The sequence below is a fragment of the Eleutherodactylus coqui genome, chromosome 13 (assembly GCF_035609145.1).
Source record: "Eleutherodactylus coqui strain aEleCoq1 chromosome 13, aEleCoq1.hap1, whole genome shotgun sequence".
Taxonomy (NCBI): domain Eukaryota; kingdom Metazoa; phylum Chordata; class Amphibia; order Anura; family Eleutherodactylidae; genus Eleutherodactylus; species Eleutherodactylus coqui.
The window spans coordinates 10,725,099-10,735,243 of NC_089849.1; positions in this window are offsets into that span (position 1 = coordinate 10,725,099).

Consider the following 10,145-nt stretch of genomic DNA (forward strand, 5'->3'; position numbering starts at 1 on the left):
CCTCTCAGAGCAGCGCCGCTGACCATTGCTGAAGGGACAGGCGGCAGGGGAGCAGAGTAGCCGCCAGTGCCCACATTCCCTGTAACTGCGGAGCAAAGAAGAGTGGCGGCGGTGGCGTTCATTCACTGCTAGCCAGCATCAGAGGGCAGCTGCAGAGCACATACCCGATGGCCCGGGAGACGGAGGAGCGCTAAACAACAGGGGGGGTGCAGTCCAGCGGAGCACAACGCCGATGGGCGGGCACAAGGATTAGGGCAGCACATCGGCGAATGCAGGAAGGGGTGAATGTGAGCAGCGGGGTGAAGATCATCATGCTGCTAGGACCTTCTAGGACACCAATCAGGAGCTAGGTATGTGACGGGGGCTTTCCGCCATGCAAGCCCTGTCGAACCCCTAGCTTCCTGATGGCGTCAAGATACAATAATACCCTGATATTGAATGTGCTGGAAGATAGAATGTATCGGCTGTACAAGTCTGCGGTATTAAAAAAGTTAACCGCCGATCACGGGGTGGAGATCATCATCGCAGCCCTCTTGACAGAGAGGCATTTCGGATGCACATTTTGCAAACCCATGAGCCGCAGGTGTGAACCGCCGACTGGACTTTATTGCATTATTAGTTCTATATGTTTACTTTGTTTCCTTGTAATTGTATGTCGCCTCTGGGGTCATGTGTTTTTGTTCCAAGCACCCCATTGGCTATTCAATGTGATATATGTGTTACTCCCATGTGCCTTGATGCCTATGATTAAGGGCAACATGCTTGCCTGATTCATGTAAGATGGCACATATCCTTTTGTAGTGGCCCAGTACATGCTTCCCTGGCCCCCTCCATAATGTCATACATGTATGTCTTATGTAGATGCTCTGTGCAAGATTGTCTTGTTGTTCTGTTATGTGTATTGCACCTGCAGCAAATAAGAGGTTAATGTCTGCAAAGTATGAGCTGACTGCCTGTAAATGTAGCAATTCTGTCCTGTCACGTGGTATGACTGAGGCTATAAATGTGAGTGATTGAGAGCGGGAAAGGAGTTCAGGGTCTTCAATCTTGAGTTCCAGCAGAGAGAGCAAAGCACAGAGGCACATAGGAGCACCTTCAGCCCTCATGTGTTGAAGATGGAAGAGGAGGAGAGGTTTCCCGGAGTGCTTGTTTCTGCGATGAGGATAGAGTGAGTCCCCCCAAGAGAGGGAGCATGAGCCAGTACTAAGTTTTCTTCCTCAAGGTCCAGTGCAGAGGTACTCTTTCTTTTCTTCAATAGTTCACGCCCAAGCGTCCTGAAGTTTGGGATCACTGGGTGGAAGTACTCTTCTTCAAGTCTGTCTGTATATATATCTGTAACACTACCTGCACTTGGAATACTGTCTACTCTTGGCTTGTATTGTTGGAGTTGTTACCCAGTAAAGTAATTCCAGGCCCTGACCATTCCCAGGGACCTGAGGTACTCTATCACTGTCTGTGGCTCATTTATTCTCTGCCGATGTTCATTTCTTTGGATACCGGAACGGTGGCGTCACCTGTGACAAACGCAATCACTGTTCCCCAGTCTATTGGGCATCCCTATCCTAGGGGTGTCTGGAAGAGGCCCAGCGCTGCCCTGGCCTTGGCTGTGTGCGTCCCTCCAGGAGGGATCGTGGTAAGTGCCGCCATGACAAGCCAGCATCTTACCCTCCCCGCTCCTCAACGTATGCCATGTGTCCGAGGTCCCCCTACGGGACGCTGCAGCAGCCTACTTCTTGGCATCACTATGAACAGGATTGAATCCTCTGTGCCGCATCATCCTGCCTGCGCTATCGCAGAAGTACCATCCAAAAGGATATGTAAAGATGTACAGTGTTTTAACAGTTTACAAATGTTTGAACTCCACGTTCCTGGGGACTGCTCAAAATGGCGCCCAAACTCTTAACACTCTCCTCTCTCCAGCTCCCTCCTGCCAAATCCTTCCCGCCAGATCGTTGGCGCCAAAGAGACTGCACCCTGGCCAGGCGCAAAGTAGGGCGGAGGACCCCCCCATCAAAGTAACCCCCAAGGTGAGGAGTTACCTGCAACTGCAGACTTCTAGCCTCAGAACGCTTACTACCTTTGTCCAGCCAAGATGTCCTCGTGCAAGACTGCTGCCAATCAGTCCATTCTGGCTGTAGCCGCTGGCTACCTACCATCTAGGCCTCAATTCTTCTGGGGTGATCTGGCGGATCTACAAGTGTCGGACCCGGCAAATGCCCCTGCAGCGTAACCTCCGGCTGAACGAAAGTCCCCAGTCAAGAAGAAGTGGGACCTCTCCAGCCTACCAGGCCCCGGAGGACTGTTAACCGGGTGAGCGCATCCATAACATTGCCCAAAATTCCATCTACAAACATTCAAAGATTCACGCTACGACCGAGACCTATTCGAAGGCTGCTGTCACTCAGCAAGAGTGATCCACCTTTGTAATAGATCATTATCCATCAGTCTAACAAGGTGGCCCGCGCCATACTACCCCCTAGGTTTGCATCCCCTTGTCCGGGATTTTGAGGACCCTGGGGTATGCGTGTACTTTAGCGCAAAAGAACATTTTCACTTATGGAGGGAACTGCGCCCTCCCTTCAGCAGGCCGACTGCCTTGGAGGAACCCGGTCTTGCTGCTACTGCTACGCTGCTCAGGACTGTGACCCGGCGTATTCGGACAGCCCCTCATCTGTCGCCTTGCTGGGGATCCGCTCCTGGGGCAGTACACCCACTCAATCAGGTTGGTCCTCAGAATCGGAGGAGGAGGTGTAAGTAATCTGGCAGCGACCCCCGTTACTACCAATAACTTTGATTACCCGTAAAATATAGACTCTTTTTGGACTGTTTATTTCCCAGTTAAGCCCCTTGACTTTAAAGTATATACATACCATTTTCATAGTTCAACGCATGTTTTTTCATATTGAAAAGTTTAAAATGTTTGCAACGTTCAAGTAATGTGCAGGAAGGGGTTTAATGCAGAATAGAAGATCGAAGCGGGCTAGGAATCCCCCAGGGTGGGGCAGGCGGAGCAACAGGGGATCTTTTACATATCCCCCCATATTAGGAGAGATAGGGGGTGTGGCTAGGGGTTTCCTGAGCGCAGGGGTGGGGCTTGAGGGGCTGGGGTTAGAGAAGTTATCATTAGTAATCCCTCTCTAGCCAATTGAGTGGCAGGGCTAGCGGGATCCGGCTCTGCAGTGTGCAGGAGGCCTAATGCTACTTACTTGGGTTGAATGTCTGACCATAAAGAACAATCTTTGTTATACTTTTAAAGTCTGATGTAAGCACCTAATTGCCAAAAGTAATTTGTTCTACCTGTAATATAGATAGATATCTTTAGGCCTCTTTTACACGGGCGAGAAAATCTCGAGATCATGTAGCGATGCGACATCACTACAAAACACGTATGAGAAGTATTGTTGATGCCCTCAGATATTACAAAGTTGAGTCATGCTAGACAGGATATGCACTGGCCATGCAATGTGAAGTACTACTAGGACAAGCATTCCCACCTAGGACATCCGCCTAGGTGGTGGAGCTGACGGCACTCGCTGATACATTAAAGATGGCTGGAGGTAAGACTGCATACAAGGTCCAGGTATCCTTCTGAGCATCACCCGTAATTATGGACCCATTCTCGTAGTAGAAGCTTTGTGGGGTCTTCAGGCAAGCCAATCGCAGCGACCGAGGCACAAGGCACACCATTAAGGCGATGGCGGAGCAACTGTTTAGGGTTGTCACGATGGCAATACCAACTCCTCCCCCGAGGGACACGTGTGACCCTTGGCCAAGGCCCAGACAGGCCTCTCCAGGCACCGCTGGTGCAGCGGTTACCTGAATAAGTTGTGTCGTGGACTTGTGGAGTTTTGTCACGGGTGACGCCACCGTTTCTTGCTCCGCGGGATATCTGATGGGAAATAAGAAAGTGCACACATGGTTAACTTGATAACACTCAGTTACTAGGAGCGGTCAACAACCGGAACTTTACTTGTAAGCCTGTGTCAAGATATTTCTTGCAAGTTTTAGACAAATTTACTCACCAGTGCAGGAAACAATTGAGGAGACACGGGATGACACCGGGCCTGCAGTCTAGTCATCTGTAGGACTCCGCTCCTGGACACACACACTCTGGAGGAGGTCAAGAACACTCCACTGACACTCACTTCCATAGGATTCTAGACACTGCACGGCGGAATCCTTTTTCTCCTTCTTCTGTACTCTCACTCTCTCTCTTAGGGTAGGGGTCCTGGGAATAGACCTCCAGGATACCTTTTTTTTCTGCTTTCATTCTTCACCACATGAGGGTTGAAGGTACCCCCATGTGGCTGGCACTCACTCCTTCTCTCTCCGACTTAGTCAAACCAGTTCTCTCTTAATTTGCACCTTGCATTCACATATATAATCATACTCATGTGACATCACAAATTGTTACATTTCCAGACATTCACAGACATTAACTTCTTACATGCTGCAGCTGTGCAATACACATAACTAGTGACAAGACAATTTGCACAGAGCATCCACAGTGAAGACATGACATTTAAGACAATTATGGAGGGGCCAGATATAGGTATTTCGGGCCACTACACCAATCAGATAAGTTGTTGGCACTAACTCTACCCAAACAGGTCGCTATCATCAAAGTCCAGGCTCCTACCGAAGAGACAACTCCAGAGGCTGTAGGGAACTACAGAGCACACGTAGAGCCAACACAGCGACCCAATTCCCCTTGAATGAGGTAACGGTTGTTAACCTGGTTGGAACCGAATTGGGCATGGATATCTCCAAGAACAAGCCTTGAAAGGGAGGAAAAGCGGACTGACAGTAAAAGGGCACAGAGTTGGAGAAGAGGGGAGTCTGGAGGAAAGGTAAACCCCTGTGCTGCCCCCCGAACGCTCTAGTCTATGATGTCACATTTTGAGTCATGGATGAGCTCTCCAGTCAAAGGAGGTAATGTGTGACTTAGTGTCTTCTGCTTGGATTCACAGCAAGGTTTGTATGGGCCAGTGTTGTCTGTGCCAGTCATAGCCCAGGTAAAATGGTGAAGGTACCCGCCCAACACGCTGTATGACCATCTTGCCCGTTTCAGAGACTGCAAGTGGGACGCATCCAACTGCCAGCGGCGGGCTGATATAAGTGTAACCTTGACTGTTTTGATCTCTTTTTAGGTTGTGACCGCAGCTAGAAAAGAATATGGCCCAGAAGCTGATGTCTGAGGTAGCATGTCAACATGGAGCCCCTTCAGGTAATAGATAGTAATAGTGATAGGGGGACACATATTGTTACTGAAGTTCTAGAGAGGATTCAGAATGTCTTGGTGATTGTACAAGTCTCTCACACTTCACAAAGTAGTGGAAGGAAGATGGACTCAATGGGAGCCTCAACCTGTAAGATTAGCGAGGAGAAACCGAAACCAAGGATAATGTCTACTTATGACTGTATATCGGGAACAGCTGATGGAAAGTCGTCACTTCAGCCTTTATATCTTGTTTGGCCCCGGGTATAGAGTGGGGCCCCTAAACAGACACAAGCTCTGCACAGAATGGTACAAGGTACCTGCATTTGATGGGGATTTATAAGTAAACCCTATAAAACTGGGCCAGGGGCATTGTAAGATGGTTTGTCTGGAATTATACACTCCTTGCCAAAAAAAAAAAAAATCAAGCACCTGGAGTGATTTACAATATCAGAACAAAAGAATCATTTATTACGGAAAACTGACCCCCTGAAGGGAGTCTCTAGTACCCTGTTGTACCGCCTCTAGCTTAGATACAAAATGTGATACGGTGGGACATGGAGGCTCTAGTACCCTGTAGTACCGCCTCTAGCTTGGATGCAAGATGTGATACGGGGGCATAGAGGCTCTAGTACCCTGTTGTACCGCCTCTAGCTTGGATGCAAGATGTGATACGGGCGGGCATGGAGGCTCTAGTACCCTGTTGTACCGCCTCTAGCTTGGATACAAGATGTGATACGGGTTGGCATGGAGGCTCTAGTACCCTGTTGTACCGCCTCTAGCTTGGATACAAGATGTGATACGGGTTGGCATGGAGGCTCTAGTACCCTGTTGTACCACCTCTAGCTTGGATACGAGGTGTGTTACAGGCAGGCATGGAGGCTCTAGTACCCTGATGTACCACCTCTAGCTTGGATACAAGATTTGAACGGCCCGGTGGGGGACAATTCATCGATACGACCATCCAGCTTCTCCCATCCCAATAATGCGCCCCCCTCTGGTAACTGGGTGAAATCTCTTCTCTGCGTCGTAGAGGCGTCTAGTGGTCAACAAGCTCTACAAGCGGAAGAAGGTCACGGCACACAAGGAGCCTCCGAGAGCCTCTTATAGGCCAAGGGGGGGAACCACTTTTAGGGTCTCCGGTGACAAGACCGTCCATCTAATCACCACAACTCTCATCATTACAGATCTGCCTGAGATGGAACTGCAGGACGGGGTCTGCAGTAACACGACGACTTCTAGGGGCAGATTGTTTTTGACAAAGGGTGTGTGTGTATATATATATATATATATATTTTAGTTCTGACATGGATCACAGCACGAGTCTGTTTCACGGTTGTTGATCTGTTGTTTATCAGATTTAGGCTCACACGACCGTAGTTGCATTGCGTATTACGCGGTCGCTCGCGGGCGATCAATTACATTGTGTAATGCAGTTCCGCTCACATTGGCATGTCGGACTTGTATAATCCGCTAGCGCAAAATAGAACGCAGCATTGTCCTCTACTGTGGCGTATATACCCGCAGCGCTGGCACCTCATTGCTAAGCGACGGCACGGTGAACATAAACAAATATTACAAAACTGGTGTGCTGCGCTGACCGCCTGCCGAGCGGATGGACCGGGCTCTCTGATGATCATGCTTAATTAATTCTGAGAGAACTCGCCCCCCGGCAGCCTTATGGCCGATTCTAAAGGTAAAGAAATACTGAAACCCCATAAGGCTGGGTTCACACAGGGCGGATTTGCCGCGGTCTTGCCGCGGCAGATCCGCCCGCGGCAAAACCGCCTGCGGCCGCTAATCTCGGGATTAGCCAGCCATGTGGACGAGATTTCTCAGAAATGTCCGCAGCAACCAATCACAGCGCAGCGTTCATCTCTCTAGCTGCTGAGGTGATTGGCTGGACAACAAGGACGTCTTCCTGGTAGACATTTAGTCTACAGTTTTACTAAATGAGGCCCAAAAAGTATTTTTCAACCGTAATCGTCACTAAGGCGATATGAGACAAAATGGCTGCCAGCAGCGCACAATTTGTAAGCAGTACTACAAGTTTAAGGCTAAAGCTTGCATCTATAAGTAAAAATCATCCGGTCGTCCACTAGTAAGCGTGGAAACAGCGGAGCGCGTCCGTGCAAGATTCACACGAAGTCCCCAGACATCCACCGTCAGAGCGTCCTGCCGCCGAAATGTTTGCAATGTTATCTCTGCGGACTGCAGTTGTTACAGACCTGAAACCGGACGACAAACCGTGGCGACATTCTTTCTGCGAGAGGATGCAGACCGTAACGGAAAGCGATGGTTTCATGGAGTGTTTCGTGGTGAAGCCGCCTTCTGGGCAACAAACGTAATGAGGAAACCCACCAGTCTACGTGGAGCGTACGGGCGACTCCCTCGCGGTGAATGTGTTTTGCGTTATAACCTGCAGGAAAGTGTCCGGCCCCTTCTTATCGTCTTACTCCATGAGGAAACAATCCCGGGTACTTCATACCTGAACGCTACAGATATGGCGTCTGCTGCTGCCGGAACGGGATTTATCTTCCATCAGCCCCCCTTCCCCATTATCATGATGAAGTCAGAAGTGAGCAGCGACTAAACAGATGGATCGGCCGTGTCGGTAGTGATGATGGTGAACTTCCTCCTCAGCCTCCACGTTCCCCGGTGCTTGCACCTTGTGATTAGTCTACATGCCCCCCTTACCGCCTGCCATGATCTGCGGCATCCTAGAAGTCATTTCATCCGTTAGTTGGGATCCGCTACAACATGTACGGCTGGAACTTGACTACTGGCTCCATGTGTGTCCGGTGACAAAGGGGGCTACGTTGTTACCTCTGATTTTGTTTCCATCAAAATCAGATTTCTGTATCTGAGTGTCATTAAGCGAAGTTATGCTTTATATTGGGAAAATTATTTGTAATAACCCAGTTTTGTATGTGGGATGGGTGTATGGGCAGCGAAGTGCTGTATAGGGGTACATACACTCTTGTGTATTCTGTGTTTGGGATGGTGTGTGTGTGTGTGTGTGTGTGTGTGTGTATGTATATATATATATATATATATATATATATATATATATATATATATATATATATATATATATTTGTGTGTGTGTGTATATATAATGAGAGAATTAATATTGTATATAACTTGAGTACAGGATACTGTATATTGTCTATGCTCTATGGGGTACAGTATATTAAGGGTTGGATGCCATTGGCAGAATGTATAGGATGCACTATGGTATATAAGGAACAATGTGTACAGTATATGGTATATGAGCTGGGTGCAGTGGTGTACAGTATATATGGGGTACAATGTGTATATTGTATTTGGATTGGGTGTACTATATGGTGTGTGTATAGGGTATGCTTTATATTGGGTGCAGTAGGGTAGATTTGTGCATAGGGTGCAATATACTCAGAGTACAGTATACTATGTGACTTTGCTGTAGCAGACAGGTTGTATAGCATGGACTGTATGCAGGGTACAGTATATTATAAGACTTGAGTGCAGTAGGGAGGGTGTACAGGGGCACTATGGAGATGGTACAGTGTGTACAGTGTATTATATATGACTTGTGTGCCATGGGCAGAGAGTACAAGGGGCACTATAGAGCTGGTACAGTGTGTACAGTGTATTATATGTGACTTGTGTGCCATGGGCAGGGTATAGATGGGGCACTGTAGAAATGGTACCGTGTTCAGTATATTATATATGACTTGGGTGCAGTGGGCAGGGTGTACAGGGGGCACTATAGAGATGGTATAGTTTATTATAATGACTTGTGGGCAGGCTGTATAGAGGGCACTGTAGAGATGGTACAGTGTATTATATATGACTTGGGTGCAGTGGGCAGAGTGTACAGGGTGCACTATAGAGATGGTACAGTGTATTATGTATGACTTGTAGGCAGGTTGTATATGGGGCACTATAGAGATGGTACAGTGTATTATATATGACTTGGGAGCAGTGGGCAGGGTGTATAGGGGGCATTATAGAGATGGTATAGTTTATTATAATGACTTGTGGGCAGGTTGTACAGGGGGCACTATAGAGATGGTACAGTGTATTATAATGACTTGTGGGCAGGGTGTACAGGGGGCACTGTAGAGATGGTACAGTGTATTATAATGACTTGTGGGCAGGGTGTACAGGGGGCACTGTAGAGATGGTACAGTGTATTATAATGACTTGTGGGCAGGGTGTACAGGGGGCACTATAGAGATGGTACAGTGTATTATAATGACTTGTGGGCAGGGTGTACAGGGGGCACTATAGAGATGGTACAGTGTATTACAATGACTTGTGGGCAGGGTGTACAGGGGGCACTATAGAGATGTTATAGTTTATTATAAGGACTTGTGGGCAGGGTGTACAGGGGGCACTATAGAGATGGTACAGTGTATTATGTATGACTTGGGTGCAGTGGACAGGGTGTACAGGGGGCACGATAGAGATGGTACAGTGTATTATAATGACTTGTGGGCAGGGTGTACAGGGGGCACTATAGAGATGGTACAGTGTATTATAATGACTTGTGGGCAGGGTGTACAGGGGCACTATAGAGATGGTACAGTGTATTATAATGACTTGTGGGCAGGATGTACAGGGGGCACTATAGAGATGGTACAGTGTATTATGTATGACTTGGGTGCAGTGGACAGGGTGTACAGGGGGCACGATAGAGATGGTACAGTGTATTATAATGATTTGTGGGCAGGGTGTACAGGGGGCACTATAGAGATGTTATAGTTTATTATAAGGACTTGTGGGCAGGTTGTACAGGGGGCACTATAGAGATGGTACAGTGTATTATGTATGACTTGGGTGCAGTGGACAGGGTGTACAGGGGGCACGATAGAGATGGTACAGTGTATTATAATGATTTGTGGGCAGGGTGTACAGGGGGCACGATAGAGATGGTACAGTG